Source organism: Nicotiana sylvestris, chromosome 12, assembly GCF_000393655.2.
Source record: "Nicotiana sylvestris chromosome 12, ASM39365v2, whole genome shotgun sequence".
Lineage (NCBI taxonomy): Eukaryota > Viridiplantae > Streptophyta > Magnoliopsida > Solanales > Solanaceae > Nicotiana > Nicotiana sylvestris.
In genome coordinates this window covers 3,780,764-3,803,523 of record NC_091068.1, presented here as the reverse complement: position 1 = coordinate 3,803,523, position 22,760 = coordinate 3,780,764, and the positions used below count along the sequence as shown (strand labels likewise).

Sequence of the window (22,760 nt, the reverse complement as noted above, 5' to 3'; positions counted from 1 at the left end):
AAAGTGCTCACTTTGAGCAAACGCAGAGGATAAAAACTACACTAAGGAGTAAATTAAGAGACCACCTTAAACCTATCTCAAAATATAAGCGACCGTTTTTAAATAACGGAATAGTTATCTCCATATGACCTATAGATCACGGGTTTGAGCTGTAAAAACAATAATTAATATTTGTATTAGGGTAAGCTCTATACGTCACACCCCTTTGAGTGCGAACCTTCCTGAACACACCGGATATCTTGCACACTAGCTATCGTTTTCTTTCTTTTTGCAATCATAGGGAAAACAAATCCTTTCCATCATCCAGAATGAGAGTATGTTAACCCATGGTGAATGTAGCATTATAGCTACGGGTTCAATTGAACCCATAACTTTCAAGGCAGAATATAAATTTATATATAAAAATTATTAAATAGTAAATATGAACCTATAACTTTAAAAATATAATAGATTGAATGTTAAAACCTTAAATGTAGAACCCACAAAAATTTAAAATCGTGAATCCACCTATGAATTATTAACATAATTGAACCATGTTCGTGTTTCCTCTTCTCATTTTCAATTTCTTCAACAATTTAATACATTGTCTCATTCAAATATTAATTAGTTTCCTTTACTTAACATTCAATATTCGAATTTCCTCTTCGCAAATCGTTTTTTTTTTTTTTATTGGTCTACAACCATGTTCGAGTTTCCTCTTCTCAATTTCATCAACAATTTAATGCATTAATTGTCTAATTCAAACGTTAATATATATAGGGAAAATGCATAAGTACCCCCTGACCTATACCCGAATTCCCAACTACACACTTTTTCTTTGCGGGAATTCTATTACCCCCCTAAACTTATTTTAAATAGAATTATTTGCACCCTTAACGATGATGTGGCAGAGTGTGTGTATATATATATATATACACACACGAATGCCAAAGTCCATTTTCCACTTCTCATATGGCAAATTTTGTTTTTTTTATGACTCTTGATCCATTTTCCCCTTTTCAAAGGCAATTCCACTTTTATAGCGACAACAAAAAAATGTTTTAAATGATCTTGCAATGGTAAATTACTTGTTTTAAATACACAACTTATACATCAATACTTTTATGTGCATTACTTGCTCAATAGGATTAAATTCTAGCAGAGGCAAAAATATTGGTAATTATTTCCATATGTTCAAGTTATGATGGACAGAATTATTCGATACGTACTGGTCAAAGGTAGAAGATACCTCATGGAATTAGTCGAGGTACGGACAAGATGATCCGAACACCACGATTATTTTTTAAAAAAAAAAAGAGATTCCTTGCTCCGCAATACGGCAATATGCCCCATATACATGAATGTAATTCTTTTGTTCTTTTTTATTTTGATGAAATGTTAACTAAGTTTAAAGTTTTATTCAGGGATCTTCTTATGAAGTTGTCTTATCTTTTCTTCAACTTGAGAGGAGAATTCATGCTTAAAATTCCTTTTTTCTATTTTAGTAATAACATGGTATTTGGAACTCATCGGCGTCCCATCTAATTTAGATTCGCATCGTGTGAAGCCCATCAAATAAGGAAGCGCTCCTGACCAGACAAGAACAAATCAGAGCTATCCTTAGCAAAGGATAATTAGCTAATTGAGTATTCGTCGTGTATATATGTATAGGGTTTTGCTAACCTACTACACAGTTACAGTAAGTTAGCATTGTATACACTTTTCAGTTCTCCAAAATACCCCTGGCAATCTCCAATCAGGCTCCACCAGCACATTAAATGTAGGGACTCTTTTGTCTTTACAAAAATTACCTTTCTACTCTACAATTTCCACCCAAACACCTTCCACTTCTTCTGCGCAATTCCTAGTACATCCATGAAGAAAGAATCACACCCATCTAAATCACAGTACCACACCCAGTTAGGTTGCCAAAAAAGTGAGATAAATTGACGATGAGATCAATCCATTCCCATCTAGATCAATCCTATTAAAATATCAGAAACTTTCAGATTACAACCAATTTTATTGTTTTAGTTTCATATTATAACAATGAAATTGGTTAGCTTTATTTTACCTCTTGATTTCTGGGTTTATATTTCAGAACAATGAAGTTGATTAGATTTGGTTTTACTTTTGTTTGCTGGGTTTACAAGCTTAAGAAGATCAGAAGCTTCACTCAAAGAAATTGGTTAGATTTGGCTTAACATTTGATGGCTGAATTAAAGAATAGATATGTTGGAAATCTCATAAACAACAATACGTTATTTTTTGAGATTTGTGTTTAGTTTTTGGAGCTTCTTCGGAAGGACGAGGAGTTAAAAATATGTTAATCCCTTCTGAAAGTGGGTTAGTTTTTGGATTAAAGTTAATGGAGTGTTTTGTTAATCCCCACTGAAAATGAAAATAGAGCCAAATTTAACATCCTTCAAAGATTCTGACGCTGGATTGAAAGGGTAAAGAAGAAGATTGAACAAGGAAATGACAAAAAAACCCAATTAGTTCATATGTTGTTGATGTGATGCTAGGGGTATTTTGGAGAACTGAAAAGTGTATACAATGCTAACCTACTACAACTATGTAGTAGGTTAGCAAGATATATATATATATTGTAACGACCCGACTGGTTGTTTTGAGCAATTGAGCCCGGTTCGGTAGTTTGAAGTCTCGAGCAACTTCATAATATGTGTATCGACTTGCGTGCATGGTTGAATTCAGTTAACTAATGATTCAGAGTCAAATTGGAAGAAGGAAACTAGTTTTGGAAGTTTAAACGGTGAGAATTTGACCGGAATTGGACTTTTGAGTAAACGACCCTGGAATGGGTCGTGGGTGATCTCAACAGCTTCGTATGGTGATTTTGGACTTAGGCGCGCGTCCGGATTCAGATTTGGAGGTCCGTAGGGTAATTTGAGGTGTTTCGGCGAAAGTTGAAAAGGTTGGAGTTTGGAAAATGGAGAGGTTTGACTCATAGTTGACTTTGGTGATATCGGGGTCAGAATGCGTTTCCGAGAGTTGCAATAGCTCTGTTATGTCAATTTGGGCTTGTCTGCAAAGTTTGGCGCCATTCGGAGTTGATTTGATAGGGTTCGGATGCTCGGTTCTGATTCTAGAAGTTCTTGAAGTTTAAGTTTGATTTTCATGCGTTTTGGCGTCTCATTCGTAGTTTTAGAAGTTATTTTGATGAATTGAGCGGGCAAACCAGTTCGTGTTGTATTTTTAGACTTGTTTGCATATTGGTTTGGAGCCCCGAGGGTTCGGGTGAGTTTCGGATTGGTTCGAAATGATTTTTGCATAGTTTTAGATTGCTGGTTTCTGGTGTTTGTCGCCTTCTTTCGCGATCGCGTAGCTCCAGTCGCGATCGCGTAGAATTCTGTTGATCTGCCCCTTTTTCCTTCATCGCGTTCGCATAGAACCTCTCGCGATCGCGAAGGTCTGCTTTCCTCTTCTTCGCGTTCACATTTGTTCCCTCGCATTCGCGTAGTAGAAATTAGGAGCTGGGGCCGGATGTCTATTTCCTCTTCGCGTTCGCATCAATTGCCCCACATTCGCGTAAGCTCCTGCCCATTGTTCATCGCTTTCGCATCCTTTTTCTTGCGATCCCGAAGGGTATTTCTTGACAGTTTTGATTCTTTTCTCCACGATCGCGACCCAATTTTCGCGATCGCGATGCATACATCCCTGGGCAGACAGAATATATCCCAAAATCGAGGGTTACACCATTTTCACCATAACTTGACTTGTGGAGCTCGATTTTGAGCAATATTTTGAGGGCTTTTCACACAAATCGATTGGGTAAGTGTTCTTCACCTAGAATCAACATATTTCATGATTTTATCTTCTTTTTCATCATTTAATTTGTGTTTTGGGTTGGGAGAAAAGTTGGTTTTTGAAGGAAATTCCTAAAATGAAAAATCACGATTTGAGGAGCCAAATAGTATCGGAATTTAATAAATTTTGTATGGTTGAACTCACATTGGAATGGGTATTCAGTTTTTGTTTTTGTCAGGTTCCGAGGTGCGGGCCCGAGGGTCGATTTTTGGATTTTGTTAAAGATTGAGACTTTATGATCCGGAATAGTTTCTTATATATTTTATTTGTGCTTTGAAGTTAGTAGATTCGAGCCGTCCGGAGGTCTTTTCACCCGAGAAGTGCATTTTAGAGTATCGGTTTGTCGTCTTTGAGGTAAGTATCTTGCCTAACCTTGTGTGGGGGACTTCCCCTTAGGATTTGAGTCTTCTATGCTAATTGTAGTCCGTGCATGCGAGGTGACGAGTGTGTGCTCAGACTTATTTGTGAAAATTTGCCTCTATGGTTCTTAGGTCCTTGTGTTCATTATGTGCAAAGTGTTCCGTTATGATTGAGTTTCCTAATTGCTTAAATTACCTTTATATGCTCCATATGATGTTGCTAGGTTTCCTCTAATTCTTACGTGTTACTTGACCCCTAATTGCCTTAATTGAAGTGATTGTCTTCCTTATTATTTTGATACTTCTTAATTGTGAGTTCCTCTATGACTTCGTGTAAATGTGTTACATGTTCAATTATTGTGGTTACCAGTGTAGTTATCACATACGTATTATGTCTTGTTGTTTTGTTAAGGTTAGTGTGCTTCTTGGTTTTTCCGTGATCCCTATTACGTACTATTCATGCTTGATTTGATGAGTATTCATGTTGACCAGGCTTATGGTATTTCCTTGGTATTTTGACCGTTATTGAGTATTGACTCAAGTTGGAATTTATCTTGTGAAGTTAATTATTGGAACAAGATTGGTTATTGTTGATTCTCTTGCCGGAATGTATTTGTTTCTATTGTTGATTCCTTTGCCGGGATGTATTTGTTTCTATTATTGATTCCCTTGTCGGGATGTTGTTGTTTCTACTGTTTGGGTAAGGAAAGAGTGATAAAGCACGAAGGGTGATGTCGTGCACATTATACTATTCATATAGTGAGGAATAGTGATAAAGCACGAAGGGTGATGCCGTGCACATTTATATTATTCATACGGTGAGGAATAGTGATAAAGCACGAAGGGTGATGCCGTGCACATTTCTATTATTGATTGCATGGTGAGGATTGGGAGTTAAAGCATGAAGGGTGATGCCGTGCACTTTTTGTTACTGTGTTTATTTGTTGTTATTAATTCAAGTGTTTTAACTGTTTAAATTCCTTTACTGTTGTGATTCTTTATGTCAAAACCTATAGTGTTTTCAATACCTCGCCGTAATATATATATATATATATATATACACACACACACACACACACACACACATTTCAATACTTCAGACTTCAATAATTGTTACATCTTTAATTCAATTAGTTTCTCAATTATATTCCCTTAAACCGTCTGAGGTTGTATTTTATTTAAAAGGGGATTTCTACTAACTTTTAAGTTATTAACTCCCATGTTAAAGGTAATAATTCATTCGATGTTGTATTATAATTGAAAAGGGTACTTTCTTTAGTCAAATGATTTCTAAAAACAACTTCACCTTTCCTCGTTGATTTTCCTAATTAGTTTAGAAATTATAATTTACTTTATATTATGTAAATGAGACTTCTTGAACATCTTGAGTACATTTGTACGGACATTATGTATTGTATAGCATGTGAATTTTATTGTTAAAAGTAAGATGAAAAATATGTGGGCACAAAGTGCCATGTGTGCTGAAAGTTCGGGAGTTGAGATTATGATATGAGAAACCGAGGATTGAGATGGTCGGGATTGTGTATTAGACATGATGTGATTGATTGAGTTGACATTGCCTTCTTTATTTGAATACATTTTTACTTGTCTCTGTCCCTGTTATGTCAGTGTTGATTTACTTGGTTATCGTCTGTTACTACCCGTGTTCTCCCTTTATTGTCCCTACTGTTTGTATTTTGATTTCTCTATGCTGTTGATATTTCCTCGTTATCTTTATCTTGATATTTTATTATCATATCATGTTCATTTCATTTGACCAGTAGGTGTCTTGACTGTTCCTCGTCACTACCCCACCGAGGTTAGTCTTGATACTTACTGGGCACCGCCGTGGTATGCTCATACTACACTTCTGTATATTTTTGTGTACAGATCCAGGTATTGATCGATAGTAGTTGTGCGGGTCGTCGCGGTGGAGACTCACGGTAACATGCTGCTGCGTTCGCAGACCTCAGAGTCACCTTTGTTTGTAATTACGTTCCATTGATTCTTTCTCATTCTGGAACAGTGTTGTATTTATTTTGTATAACTACTCTTAGAAAGGCTTATGACTTGTACCACCAGTTTTGGGAATTGTGATTTATTCAGAGTTATTTAATTTAAAGTTAGTAAATGTCAATATTAATTCAGTTGATGTTAGGCTTACCTAGTTTAGAGACTAGGTGTCATCACGACTCCTACGGAGGAATTTTGGGTCGTGACATATATATATGTATATATATATATATATATATATATATGTGTGTGTGTGTGTGTGTGTGTGTGTGTATTAAATCTTGAAGATTCTTAATAAAATCCCTAGCTTTGTTACTCCTATCAAGTGTTTCTCCATTCCCAGGAATCACATCCAAGATCTCTGATTAAGGTTGGAGGGATCGTCATCCCACCACATCCCTCGATAATTATCTCTATGGTTTTAACTCATTAATAAGTACGATAATTATATGTGTGATAAACCCAAGCTAACGATTGTTGATATCCAATTTTACCATCATATTTTCATAAATATTATATATTCTTTTAAAATAACATTTTGGCATCATCACTCAATTTACAAGAGTTATATAAAAATTTTCTATAATTTTTCATAATTTTAAAAGCTTTAAAATTAATTTTGTTTCACTTAAATTATTTAAATATGTATTACTTACCCCTTTAAATTATTTTGTGATGACTTAATCATCCAAATTTATTATTTACAACTACTTATATGCTTTACAATATTTTATTTCATTTTAGATAATCACATTTGTATTTTTTTAAAAATATTTATGCATTTTGCAATAATAGCCCATACTTTATAATTAATTGCTTTTATCATTTTATTCCGGGTCAAAATGACTTCTTTATATTTTTACAATCTTCAGCTACTATTTTTTAAAATATTTAGTTACATAAATAATATTTTTTATATTTAAACCGTTATTTTATTAATTTATTTCTTTTATTTCACTTATTTAAAAACCAGCCCAATATTGAGCCACTTTTCGGACCAAAATAAGCCCAAAAGACCTGGCCCTTTCTATAGCCTAGACCAGATGACTCTTTTAGCCCAACTCGGTCGCGACCCGTCTTATAACCTGCCCTATCTCTCTTTTAATCTTGGTCATTGATTTTGGAGATCAACTGCCCACAAACCATTCCCCCTTTGTATCCACCAAAACCCCTAACCCTATAGACCATTCTCTCATTCCGCCGCCTTTGAACCCTCTCTACTCTCTTCTCCTCTCAAACCCTAATAGCCACCTCCTCAATCCTCCCCAATTCCAGTTCTAATATGGAATCTCCCCATGATTTTCCTTCTATATATGCTCGATCTCTTCATTATTTATATGGTTTTGGTATCACATAATACTTGCATATTTTTAGCAAGTATACGGTCTTAAGTTAAGCAAATCATCTCCAGACCTTCGAGATTTAGACGATATTTCATCTATATACACTCACTATCAGGCTATATGGGCCTGAATTACCAGGATCTTCGGCCAATCTTTGATTTCCGTCGAACTAGGGTTTAAAATTTCGATTTTTCTTCTTTACCAGTTCTATTACTGATTGCATGTGATATTCTTTCTTTATTTGTGATTGATTAATCAGTTTACATGTTTGTTAGTTCGATTTCTACTACTATATAACTCCTCTCCGATTTTCTTTTTGGACGGACCTCATTACTGCTATTACTCTCACTTAGGTAGGGTGGGCATATATCGGGTAAAACCGATAACTCGAACCGTTAATTACTTATCGGGTTATCGGTATTGGGTTATTGGGTTAACGGTTCGGTAACGAGTAATTTTTTTTTTATTGAGTTATCGGTTCGGGCTCAGTTTAGCAATTCTGTTATTGGGTAAACCGATAACCTAATAAGGGTTTACTAATTTACTAGTTTACCCGTACTAATTTTCTGTTTAGTGTTTATATCTGATTTGTCATGTGTGTAGGATATACACATAGTACGTACCCACTGCCATCTTTATCAAAATACTGAAATGCAGTAAATAGATTTTCGTCTCTTTCTAGCCTGTGCTTATGCATGGTGGCGGTGATGAATTGATTCAGTGTAGTCAATTGAGCCATTTCCATCCACATCGGCTTGAAGTTTACAAGACATGAAATATTATAATTGTGAAGGAAAGAAATGGTTAATACTGTAACATTTAGGAGTTGTTCTGCCTTACAGCTTCCATCAATTGCTTGACTTTCAGCCTCTGTGAGCTTTGGCAAAGGCCATGGTAATATATATCAGCACTCTTAATTTTAGTTTTACCTTATCGGATAAATTGATAACCGAACCGATAATGATCAATAACTGATTAATCGATAACCTATAACCAATATCTTATCGGTTTGCTTATCGGTTTATCATATTTATAAACCGATAACCGATAGGCAAAACCGATAATATTCATAACCGAACCGATGCCCACCCCTACACTTAGTAGTGGCAAAATGATTCAAAAAAAACAGTTAACCACCCATATTATCCCCTAAAATATCAGTTGGATAATGAACTTTTTAAAAACGGATCAAATATGGATAAGAACCATATTATCCATTTAGAAAATGGATAACCAATGGGTAACCAATAGATAATCAATGGGTCTAACTTTTACATCTTTAAAGCCTCAAATTAGGGGTTCATCAAGTTAGAGAGACTAAGAATTCTCCAAAAAGTAATCATATGCAAGAAGTAATGGATAATATGTTTATCCATTGGTTAACCCATTTTTTATCCGTTTTAAATATAGGTCGGGTCAGATAATTTATCCGTCTTTCCATTACTCATTTTCGACCTGAACCATATCCGACCCGACCCGCCCGTTTGCCACTCCTACTCTCATTGATCTCCTCTTTCACTCATTCACTTACTCTGTTATACTCGAATATTTTCTGAAACTGTTGAATTCTTGGCCGGCTGAAAGCTAAGGTCATAATACTATTAAACGACCTCCTCTGGTGCAAGCACTGCTCGTAGCCTTCTCGAGGCTCTCGTGCACTCTGAAGCACTTGGGATTAGAGGCTTTCACCGTCTTCCTTTAATTGATGTTACTGAATCACTACTGATATTCTAAGTTCCCCATTCTTTGCTCGTTTATTTTTGCAACTGGTTAGTGTTCTTTACCGTTACAATTCAAATTACTTCCCTCCTATATGATGGTGCCTATGTGAATTGTGTATACCACTATTGTTTGGCTTAGTTTCCCTATTGCTTATGAAATTCTCCAGTGCAAGCACTACTCGTAGCCCTTTTCGAGGCTCTTGTGAACTCTGAAGCACTGGAGATTAGAGGCTTTCACTGTCTTTCTTCAGTTGATGTTACTGAATCACTACTGATATTCTAAGTTCCTCACTCTTTGCTCATTTATCTTTGCAACTGGTTAGTATTCTTTACCTTTACAATTCAAATTACTTCCCTCATATATGATGGTGCCTATGTGAATTGTGTGTGCCACTATTGTTTGGCTCAGTTTCCCTGCTGCTTATGAAATTTCTAATGTTATATGATTATCACATGTTCTACTGATTGTTAGTCTCGATGATATTTCTTCTACAATTCTGTGTGGTCTGATATTACCTAAGTCCAAAGCTTCTAGATGGGTAGCTAGTTATTTTTTAGGTGCAATAAAGTTTTGGCCCTCTTAAGTGTTACTTGAACTTCTGTGATCCTTCTACTATGCTATCTTTATTTTCAATCATGTTTACCTTAACGTCTCTCTCCAGTTTTAATGCCCTAATTTTATTTAGGTTCTACCTTTAGAATCATGAGTAGTTAACTAAGGTAATTCCTGCTCTTTGTATGTTTACTTGGCTCAAATGTTAAACCTGGTGTGAGTGTATCTTCATACTCTGCTTTGGATTCTTGTGTTAAAACTTACAAGTAATTCATATTTGCCCATAAATTGTTCCAAATGTATTCTTCCCTCTTCATGCTAAGTCACTCATATATACAACTTTCGACGTGCTCACTTTCTTAAATTGATCATACCTATGTGAATCCTGAACCTTTCAGACTATATATTTCTATGTTATTTGCAAGCCTCAACACCATACTATAGTTGCATGTCTTGCTATCATTTTTGGTTACCACAACACTGTTCTATAGGCCATGCTTGCTAGTGCTAGTTTGCTAAGTTTCATGCCTATTGTCATCCTTGGTATGTACAATGAAACTTGCTATAGACTTACAATCTTAGAATTAGGTACCTGCCTGCTAATTAGCTGTTGTGCAGAGTTTTCAATATTGTTGACCTTTAATTTCTTAATAGGTTTTCTTATGAATACTTTCTGCTTGTCATCAACTTATAAATCTAAGTTATCTTTTTCCCTACGTGCTTATGTTAAAATTTTCTTGTGAAGTTCACCGTTGGTCCTTGTCTCTCAAGCATGTCATTTCTATTTGTTAACCTTCTGAAAATTAATTCATGACCCTGCTTGCCTTGATCTCTTATGCTTAACTCCTCCGTTTGTGGATTCTTGTATGCTAGATTCCTGCAATTGAATCATGTGTATCCCAAGAAACCTGTTATCTTGAACTTATCTGTTAATCTAAAGACACCTGTATATGTCCAATTTATGTGTTCTATATACTCTCTACATCCTATGTGTGCTTATGTGATGTTCAAGTGTGTGTCTTATCCCTGTGACATGTAGAATTCTTGTTTTTGTTAGTTGTGGTATTAGGGTCATTATGAGCATATGCTCCACTTTAGAATTTGAGTTTATGAGTTGCCATTCGTACTTCAATTATCTATAATTGGTAACGGATGGGCAAGAGAATTGTTTTGTTGTTGGGCCTGGATTGCTGAATCTGGTTCTTGGTACTGTGGTTTTGAGCACACTGTCTGCGCTTGGAATATGGGCCTGTCCAAATTTTAAGCCATTTGAAGGCCCCAGATGCATCGCTGGGTTGTTTTACATTTATGATTAGGCATGCATTTATTCCATTTTGGGCATGTAATAATTTGTAATAATGAATGATGGGGAGTTAATAAAAGGGGGGTTGGGGTATTCTAATACTTGCATGAAAGGGTAGAAAACATGCCTATAGGGGTCTATGTGTTCTATTTGCTATTAAGTTTAGCAAGCCCTATTTGTTGTACACTAATAGGAACCATGCCTATAGGAATCACACACGCACTTCCCTTAACTTGTCATATATGTTACATTTGTTTTCATGTCTACTATTCAACACTTTTAGATAATATGCTTATATGATACAATAATACAGTACTTTCACTAATCTAGATATTATGACTATATGGTTTAATAATTGATCAACTGTTTCATGTTACTTTTATATTGTCCCACTTAGGTAACATGCCTATAGGGACAAAGTGTTATAAAATCAAGTCTAATTGTCAAACGTTAGAAATCCTGCCTATAGGATACTCTCACTCGCCTAGAAGAGCTGTTTATGAAATTAAAGTTGTTAATGCTAGACTCTCAAAGCTGTTTCACTGCCTAATTATGCAACTATTAGAAATCATGCCTATAGGATAATGTTACCTGCCTAAGACGCATATCTATAAATTAGCGCTGGTAATTTAGAATTCTGGAATTGTCTTCACTGCCTTATTACACAAACAAATTAGGAATCATGCTTATAAGACCTAATAAATCTAATATGTCTTAATCATGTCTCTTGCATAACTAGAGAATCTGATCGCGTGTTTTTGTGCTTGCATGTGGAGGTCAACTTGAGCCTTTCATTTCTATTGTGTGCAATCCTATCTGTTTTAAATGTCGTCTAGTTTTATCATTTTGAGTAATCTAAGTAATGTCTAAAACCACCTAATAATAAGTCCAAAGCCTCCTGGACCATATGCGTGGGACGGGTAGTGCACGGATAGGATACGATTTAGAATTGAATTAGAGCGCCTTTAAATAATAACTTCAACATAGCAATCGGGTAGCAGGAGATGATCGTTTGTGCCCGCTGAATAATATGAGCAACCCCTACCCTAAGAGAGTTGCGAAGTATTATTTATGTTGCACAGGTTGATCCTTTAGGCTAAAAAACTTAGGATCCTACTCCCTATCCTTTTTATATACTTGTTGTTCACACTTAGTTATAGATCCACGCAATTGTACTCCTTGTGATTTTTTTTAAGACTTGTATCAAGTTGTCATATAGTTATTTCTTATATTATAATAGAATTTTTCACTTCTACATTTTTCCTTGCTTATCTGATCACCTAGCTTAATTATCTACTCCACATAGTATAAATTCGGTTGGGACCCACAGTTGTGGACCTGAAAGAGTGTCTAACATCTTTTCTTTGAGGTAATTTGAGCCCTTATCTGATCTTTGGTGACATAGATTAGTTAAAATAGAGTTATTTGCAAACAGGTGTCCTAACGCACCTTAAAAATCACTAGGTGGTGACTCTTCTCTTTTAATACCCATTTAAAAGAGTTGTCACACGTCGAAGCCCGCTTTCACGAAAAAACGATGCGCGGCAGCATGACGACTCTGCTGAGAATATACTTAGGCTCTTACCATAACGAGCTTAACTTATGTGGATTACTTTCTTTATTTTTCTTTCTTTATTTAAAACTGCTATGACATGCACATCAAACAAGTACACAGGTGACTTAATCAAACTTTCTTCGTAAAAGGGTCGTTATGATTTTTAAATATTAACTTTTCGACTTTTAAGTATCTTCAATGGACATGTTATTATTTTTTGGACACTTACTTTATAATTAGAGAAAAAAGATGTCGTCTAATGAGGCGCTTCTCGTTACAAGAATGAGTAATTAAGGATGTACCTAAATCATACGCTTAACGCAGAGGAGTAGACAAAGATTAATTCTCTTTACATAAATATATAAAACAATAAATTAATTTAAACAAAAAAAAATTCATATCTCAGTTCTTCTTTATCTTTCTTCTAAATCATGTTAATTATAAACTACGCTAGAGCATTCACTACCCAAACAAAAGAAAAATCGAGATATGTTTTTCGTGTTTAGTTAGATAAAGAAACATTCTTTAAGGAAAAATATTTACTAGAGATTTATAATAATAATAATAGTAATAGCAAATAGAATAGCGTAACACCATAAAATGATAAAGTGTCGGTTAAAGCAACACCATGAAGTTAACAGCGAAACAATGGGAAAGTAGCCAGTAATAGGACATGTATTTACTTTTAAGTCATTGTTTAAAATGTTTTTAGTCTTTAGTCACGGCTTTAATAAATTTTTACCCGTCCGGACGAAAATACCCTTCTGCTCATAAAGTTCATGACTAAGTGTCCTTAACTTATGAGCTTGTTATTGTAAGTTTAGGACTAGATGTTCTTAATTTATGAGCTTGTAAGTCTAAGTTTAGGACTACCTGTCCTTAACTTTTTGAACTTGTAACTCTAAGTTCAGGATTGTATGTCCTTACTTTTGAACTTGGAACTCGAAGTTCAGGACTATCTGTCCTTAATTTCTATGCTTGTAACTCTAAGTTAAAGACTACCGACTACTTGTCCTTAATTATTGTACTTGCAACTCTAAATTAAGACGAGAGCTTCATCGTCTTTTCTCTCCCTCACACACACAATTTCTCACCTACACCCATATATACGCCATTGTCATCCCATATTATCCGTATGACTTGAGAAATCGCCAGAAGATTCTCTAGACCTCAATTTCACGTGATCTCCGCTAGCTTGTGCATTAATGGCGGCAACTGCTCCGTATGTACTTCATTACCGGTTCGGTCGCCGGAGGTACACTAGCAAGGAAGAGAACGTGGACAGAAAAGAGATAGAAGAAAGGGTAACACCGTCTTTTCATATTAATTTTAATAAACTAATGACTATTTTAATGCTGGATAAAAAGTAAATACCACTTTAAAAAGTGGCTACCCGGACAATTTTTACCGAAACAATTGTGAAAAAAGTGACTTTCGTTGATGAAAATCTATTAATATCAATTAACCACCAGAAAAAGACTTGATTTCAAAGAAGTATTTTTCAAAAAAAATAAAATAAACATCGCTTCCTCATACTAAACACATCCATATTCATATTGCCTATACATCAGTGTCCATTTTTCACGATATTATAGATTAATGTATGGTGGGCTACTGTAATGTTTTATATATATGTGGAAGTAAAAAGAAGAGAGAATATTCTGATAATATGAGGGAGAGGACGGACAAAAGGGATATTCAGAGGAGAATCTCTGTAAGAGAAGAGAGGAACAAAAACATAAAGAGGAAAAGAGAAGGTATGATTTCTGAGAACTCTCCCTATGCTTTTGATGGTTTAGACCAGATACTTTAGAAGAACAAAGGATAGAGTATCAAAAGTTTGATGTAATCTTTCAATAGAAAATTCACTGTACAAATATCTTCATTATTTGTTAAGGATAGCACTTTTCTGAGGGAAGAATATATAATTTGGAATCCATTAGTGGATATAGTAAGCCTCAGTATATCAGAAGTGACGACCTATCAATTCATTATACGCTTTTCATTTAATTTTTTGTGTTTTACTTTCTTTATATTTTAGTTTGTTTCAAGAAAATGATAATTTTTATTTCTAACATACAATTTTTTAATTTTAACATTCTCATTTACTCTTAATGATATATACTCCCTAATACGAATGACATGACCCAGACCTCAACTCTTGGGAATATACTGGAATTTTTTGTTGTTGTAAACGAATGACATGACATATAATTAAGATCGTGATTTGACAGTCCTGGAGGGTCCGTAGGAAAATATGGGACTGAAGCATATGCCCGGACGAGGTCCTTAGCCCGAAAAATGAATTTTTGAAGAAAATTGTTAAACTGAAAATATAATGATTTTTGAAAATTTAATAATGCTCGATCTTGTTGGTATCAGACCCATATTTTGGTTTCGGATCCTGATACAAGTTTAATATGGTATTTAAGTCATGCCTGTGAAATTTGGTGAGAAACGGAGTTTTTATGACTTGATTCGGACCCTCGGTTGTGAAAATAGAAACTTTAAGTGTTCTTGAGAATTTCATTGATTTTGATGCTAAATCCGTAGTTTTAGATGTTATTTTAGCAATTTGATCGGACTTGTGTCCGTATGATTTTTTTAGACTTGTGTACATGTTTGGTTTAGAGCCCCGATGGCTCGGGCGAGTTTTGGATAGGCTACGGAATGTTTTAGACTTGAAATTTCTGATGTTTTAGGCTTCTATTGTCATCTGGTATATCCTTCTTCGCGTTCGCGAAGGAACTCTCGCGAACGCGGAGAGTAAATTCGTTTGAATGAAAACTCTTTCTACGTGAACGCGGAGCGTTGGGGGCATTACCCTTCGCGAATGCGACCTGGCTATCGTGAACACAAAGGCCATTTTGGCAGGGACATGGGGGAGGGGTGAAATACTATACGCGAACGCGGCAAGCGGCTCGCGAACGCGAAGGTCGGGGGGTTTACCTTCGCGAACGCGTACGGTATCTCGCGAAAGCAAAGGCCCTTCTGGCTAATGCTTCGGGAACGCGACAGGCTTCTCGCGAACGCGACAGGCTTCTCGAGAACGCGAAGAAAACATGTCCAGCGATTTTAAAATAGAACCTAAGTTGGGATTTGCTCAGAACCTTGGTCGATTTTTGAAGTGGGGATTCAACACTAAATCATAGGTTTGTGTTCTTAAACTTATCTCTTTTATTTTCCATCAACACTCATTAGATTTGTAGGCCTAAATCTTGTTCTTTCAGGGTAGAAATTAGGGATTTTTGGGAAATTGGAAATTTTACAAATTTGGAAATTTAGACCTCGATTTGGGGTCGGATTTCGAAACTAATTACATATTTGGGCTCATGGGTGAATGGTCTGAACCTCGAGTTTTGACCAAGTGGACCCGCGGTCGATTTTTGTCTTTTTGTGGAAGTTTGGGAAAACTAAATTTGTACATTGTAGTTGATTCCTTAGCAATAATTGTTGATATTAAACTAATTGTGGCTAGATACGAGTGGATTGGAGGTGGAATCTAAAGGAAAAGTAATATTTGAGGCTTGAGTTTGGACGTGGAATCGAGGTAAGTGTTATGGCTAACCTTAGCTTGAGGGATTAGGTATTGTTTGCCCTATTTTCTACTTGGTAGTTGTTGAGTACGATGTATAGGTGTGGTGACGACTATTTATACGTTGTTGTCGGGTCATAGCATGCACGTGAGTTCTGTACTTATGACAGTTGTTTATACGTATTTTTCCTACTTAAACTAGTTATTGTTCATGTTAACAAGTTTTACTATGTTGTTCCTGGTTTGGATATTGGGTGAGTATTGGCCCAAGTTGAGATTTCTATTGTGAAATTAAATGATGAAACAAAGTTATTTGATTGTGATGCCCTTGCCGGGTTGTTATTGTTTCTGTTGTTGGTATGGTGAGGAAGAGTGATAAAGCACGAAGGGTGATGCCGTACACATTTATATTATTCATATGATGAGGAAGAGTGATAAAGTACGAAGGTTGATACCGTGCACGTTTCTATTATTGATTGCATGGTGAGGATTGAGAGTAAAAGCACGAAGGGTAATGCCATACAATTTCTGTTTGCGGTGTTTATTGTTATTATCGGTTCAAAGTGTTTTAGCTGTTTAAATTCCTTTATTGCTGTGATTCTTTATGTTGGAACCCCCATAGTATGTTGTCCATTCCCGTTCATTTCTACTTAACTTTCATTATTGTTATCATGTTAGTATATTGATTAACTGTACAAGTTTATGATGTTTGTCGTGTCCTAGCCTTGTCACTACTTCGCCGAGGTTAGGCTCGACACTTACCAGTACATGGGGTCGGTTGTATTGATACTGCACTCTGCACTTTTTGTGCAGATTTCGGTGTCGGACCTCGTGAGTAGAGTTGGGTTGCTGCCTTCAGTCCACAGGAGACCCAAGGTAGATCTGCCGGTGTTTGCAGACCCTGAAGTCCTCTTCCCTCTATCCTAGATTTCCTGTCTCTTTTCATTCCGAGAAAGTTGTATTTCCTTTAAACCAGTATTTGTAGAAATTCTTAGATGTTCGTGAAATTGTGACACCAGATCATTGAGGTAGTCTTGTTTTAGAGTTTTGATCTATTATAAAACTTCTACACTTTATGTCTGTTTAGTTGTAGCTATTATTTTCTTTACTATTTGAGTTAATAATTAATGTGTTAGATTCGTATCTGTTGGCTTGCCTAGCTTTCAGGAGTATGCATCATCACGATCCCGACGGTGAAAAATCCAGGTCGTGGCATATATACATATATATTTTTAGTTTAACATCACAAGATTCATAGAAGTCTTCTTTACATTCATAATTTCTTGCTAAGTCAAATGAAGACACAAAAATGAAATAGAGGTATAAGATACGAGGAACTTAAGTTTCATGTTCCCAGTTCATGACTTCTTTTCTTTTTTCCGATTCCCCGCCTAGATCCCAGTTCTCTTCTTCCAGGGGCAGATTTATAACCTAATATACGGGGTACGTGAACTCATGATTTCTCCGTCAAACTATATTTTATATGTACATATTTTCTAAAATTGATCTAATATTATCTGTTGGCATCTATGCTCTAAAAAGGCTAAGTGGATTTACCATTTAATACTTGACTTTTTTCTCTTTTATTGTCACACAGTAATAACAAAGCTGAAACCTTGGCTTTGCTCAAAGGGCTGCAGTGGCGTATTAGCAATGGGCACAACAATCAATCTGTTGCTCGAAACAGACTATTTCCTACTTGTTAATATGATCAAAGTGACTATAACAAAGTCCAGACTTACCTCAAGGAGTAAGTAAGTTCACCGCATGTCACACCCCTTTTTATCCCCCAAAAGATATATGTTATGAATTGTGGGTTAAAAAGTTTTTTCAATTAAAGTGACAAATTTGAGTAGGGATTATTTTATTTATAGAGTCGTCACTTGGAATTAAATTTTCGGTGTTCCAAGTCACCATTTATTTGAATCCCTAGTCAAAGGAAGGTTTGACTCTATTTTTTATCGGTCCACGAAAATAAAGTTCGGGTAAGGATCTGTTGACCGAGGAGAAGGTGCAAGGCATTCCCCGAGTCCCGTAGTTCTAGCACGGTTGCTTTATTAGCTTAAAACTTGGCTTGAATTAATTTTGGATAAATTGTGCTTTATTTGATTTTCATGTTTTGCCTATATTCGCTTTTATTGTTGATGACTTTATTAATCTCAAACTAGGACGAGTATCCCCGACCCTAACTTACTCTAACCAAGACGAGTATCCCCGACCTTAGTTCGTGCGTCAAACCTAAAATTAGAGCCTACTCGAATTTAATTAAATAGAAAATTGTATTTATTTGAAAGAATTGGAACAAGACGTGTTCTCACAACCTTGCCGTTTTATTTATGTCTTTATTCCGAAGCGAGTCTTCCCAACATCGGTTAACACAAAATTAATTACTTTTTGTTAAAATAAATTACATTAGGAGGAGTTAGATTATGGGAAAAATTGTTCATCTTTATTGCGGAAGAAAGTGCCTCTTTGTAGCTTAATGGTGGTAGACATCATATGAATATTTTATTGTTATTGGACTTTATTTATCGCCTTTAAACTCAGACCAATTGACTTGCTGCTGTGAAACGTTCGCCTTTTGAGGCCTTAATATTATTATAAAAAAAAATATTTCCACCAAATCAAATGCACTTTTGTTCAAGAACATCATTTACTGCCAATGATTGAACCATAAGGAAATGAAAGGAAAATTACTTTATTCTTTAGAATTGCACTTAAAGAGGAAAACTTACTCTACTCTTAAGAATTGCACTTGAACAGCATGGAACCATCATCATAACAACAGGTTAACTTTGGCTAGCTAAAGATAAATTGAAATCGAGACCCAAACACGAGATTCATTTTTTATTTTAATGGAACAATGTTTCAATTAATTTAATACATCAACCCCAAAAAAAAATTATTTGCTAGATGTATGACCATGGATTCCTTTTCTCTTGAAACGAGTAACATGAATGTATATACCATTTCATTATTAAAACTGATTTACATGAAAATAAATCAATACCAATAAAGCTGAGGAACTAATTTAAGCTCAATGACGGACTAAGATAGAGACATAAAATACATTCTTTCAACTACACCACAGATTTTGTTGGTCATACAACCACAAAGAAAAACTAATTGATACCTAAAATATTTGTTCTATGTTTAAAACCGAAGAAAGAAAAGGCAAGTCAACATGTTGTTTTGTCATGGAAATATCTTATACATTTAACTGGAATTTATATATTAAAAACTGAAACATACCAACTTAAACATTTGAACATATATAAGTACATTGTTGTTTCATTGGCGATTTTTCACAAAAAAAAAAAAAAAAAAACAAAGGTGACAGTAAGTCACAATAACAAAGCAACTATTTATTATATATGCTCACATACAAAACTTTACAAGAAACAGAATGCTTTTAAAAGTTTAGATTACGCTGAAGAGAACTCAAATTGCTTCGTCTCCATTCATTCTTGACCCAAAATTACAGTAGCACTTTAAAAAAATTACCTGGATAGCAAGAAGAAAATACAGCAATGAGATGAGCAGAAACAGCAGCAAAATAGCAGAAAAACAGCAATGAAAACGAGCAACAACAACAAATTTGTATCAAGACAGCCCCAAAACCTGAGAGAAGAAACCCGGAATAAACTCTAAAAGACTTATCTTTTTTAAAAGAGTTTTCACTCTAAGAAGCACTCATAAAGCTTACAATTTCAGCTTGCTTTCTTTAAGTTCAGCTGCTGATTTTTACTCCTAAAAATATATTTTTTAGTGTGTAAAAATGCCTAGCAGATGTGTGATAGAGTGTGTAAAAGATGCATCTTTCTAGAGTCCAAGATGTGTACTCAAAATTACTTAAAAGAAGGCTCAAAATTTTCAGCACTTCCCCTCTCTGATGTTATGTCTTTTTTAGAGCCTCTAGATGATGATCCAAAAGTGAGGAAAGACCTCCCCTTTTATAAGAGGGAAAGTAAAGCATGTATCTTTGAAAATCTGTCCTTTGGATGGATTTTTTACCAAAATTTGTCTAATACTATTCAAAGGACAGTTTTTTGGTCAAAAAATCTGTCCAAAGGCGGTCCCTTTTATCAATTATGGACAGAACAACTTTTGAACAGTAAAAGGCAACCAAACAAGTACCATATACTCAAGTATTCAGCTTTTATTATGACTGAAATTCAAGCTAACACACTCATATATTCAAACTAACCAAATTATGGGTTGATACAACAGGAACAAGACTTAAAAGGTAATGGAACTAAGTATTCAAACAAACTAGATTGAAATTAATTTGATTTGTACAAACTAACATGAAGCGATTGAGATTACAAACTATCGTGCGAAACAGAAACTAAACAAGCATTACTAAATTATCACACGTGACTAATAGCAACTTAACGAACGACTAACTAAATAAACGATTAATCTAATCTTTTTGATTTTTTCATGAAACTAGCATAAAACACTTAACTATCGACCGGCTAGGTCGGAAAACTAAAAATTCAAACTAAACAAATTCACACAAAATAGTCGACCAGCTAGGTCGAAGAACCAAAAATCGGGACTAATAGACAATAACGAATCACTCGACTGGCTAGGCCGAGCAACAAGAATTCCAAATATAACTATACTAACACATAGAACGATCATATTCGAGTACTAATAATCAGTAAAGACTAACAATTGAATGACAAAATTACAAAAGATAAATTGAAAACCAAAGCATGGCATACTGGCCGAGAATAACACTACCAAAAAATAGCGTTTAGCGACGGTCGTTTTCCGTCGCTACAGTTGTTTAGCGACGGATTAGCGACAGATTCAAGTTGGTCCCTAAAATGCTCGTAGCTAGGCTTATAGTGACGGAAAATACCAACCATCGCAAAATTAGCGACGACATATATCTGTAGCAAAGGTTAGCAAAGGAAATAACAGTCGCTATATTTGCTTGTTTTTGTCGCTATTTTGAACCTTTCATCGCAGCAATACATAGTAAAATTCGTCATTTGTGCTTATAGCGATGAAAATCATCCGTCACTAGACGTTATAGCTAATTCTCCCTGCCTTTTGTAACAAAATCTTTTGTCGCCAATTCGTCGAAAGATTTAGTTTTACGCGATAAATTTAGCTACGAAAAGTATTCGTCGCTAATTAATTTTTAATATATTGCTGATTTTTTAATTTCCCAGACTAATCGCCTCAGTTTCACTCAATTCAAGCTTCAGGTTATCTCAGAATGCGTGAATCTTTACTTGTTTCCTCAAATGTCTCCTTTTATCATATTCAAAACCGTGCCATTACTTCATGGTTAGACTAACTTCCAATACCATACTGAGAATTATGAGTGCATGTCATGTCACTAGAGTCAGTATAAAAGGAACTGTAAAAGGAAAAATGACCTAAAAAAACTGACTAGAACTAACAGAAAATAGGAGATTGCATTAGATAGATGGTGAAAAGGGTTTGAACAAAACAAGAAAAATAGACATGGGTTACACCCCTGGAACAATCCTAGATAATACTAGACGAGTTACTACCACTAAACAAACTAGGCAAAATAAGAAGAAGAAGGGTTTGAGCCATAAGACAATATCCGGATTACAACATTGAAATAACCCGGACAACAAAAATGACATCAAAATAAACCACCAAAACTCCTCCCTGGCTAGCCAAGAAAGGAGTGTCTTTCCAATTACAAACCTCGACATCATAGCCACTGGGTTGCACATCAAAATTATTAGGACCTTCACCAATTTCTATATTATTAGTATCAGCCAGCAAGTTCCCAAGAGGATTCTCATATTCCTTGTCACCACGCATCTTCCCCACAAAGTGTGCTGACCCAGGTAAATTTGGCTTCCTAAACTTTAGCAGGGTATGAGGTTGTTTTGGTTGGTGGGGCATGGAAAATTTGGGCCGAAGTGTCGGGGTGGGAGTTGTAAGGGGTGAAGCCCGGGGCATGTTGAAGGGAAAAATCAACGGTATTGGGAATTTGGGCTTGGGACAGCGGTGGAATGGAGGCATGGTTTTCTGTATAGTTGGTAGGGAATGAAGGTGGAGGATGTCCCAAAATCCAGGCCTGATACATTTCCGCCATCTGATGTTTCAACCCTCGGCCTCCTCTTTCAGTTCTGATTCTAATTCAACAATCTCCCTCGGCGGGTCAACAACTCCTGTGTCCAAATCTTTGCTAGTCATGGCTTCCTTGCTTTTTAACCTTGTGTTGTATGGATAAATTACCAAAGTGCCACAAACTAACCACCCTCTATTATAATGAAAGTAACAAAGAGGAGCAAAACAAAGTCAACATGTTAGCGTTTGGACATTTATCAAATAGAAATATCACATTGCGCGCAATGCCCCTAGCAACAATTAATGGTTCTAGAATGATTTCGAGGGTCACAAGGTCATTTGGCATCATCCCAATTTTGTTCATTTCAACCTTCTCTTTTCTTTCTTTTCTAGAACTTCTTGGATTGCTCATTTTCTTTCCTCTCTTTTTCTTTTTAATTGTCACTCTTTTCTATTTAATTGTCACTCTTTTCTTTCCTCTCATTTTTCACATCCACAATTT

At 35.5% G+C, this 22,760-nt stretch overlaps 1 long non-coding RNA gene across 1 annotated transcript; it reads left to right on the top strand.

The window, feature by feature from the left end:
* Window positions 1–3,705: 3,705 nt before the first annotated feature.
* LOC138884215 (uncharacterized) lies at window positions 3,706–6,143 on the top strand. The gene is made up of 3 exons (XR_011404398.1): window positions 3,706–3,771; window positions 4,087–4,161; window positions 6,057–6,143. It is a non-coding gene; the product is annotated as an uncharacterized lncRNA (long non-coding RNA).
* Window positions 6,144–22,760: the final 16,617 nt, after the last annotated feature.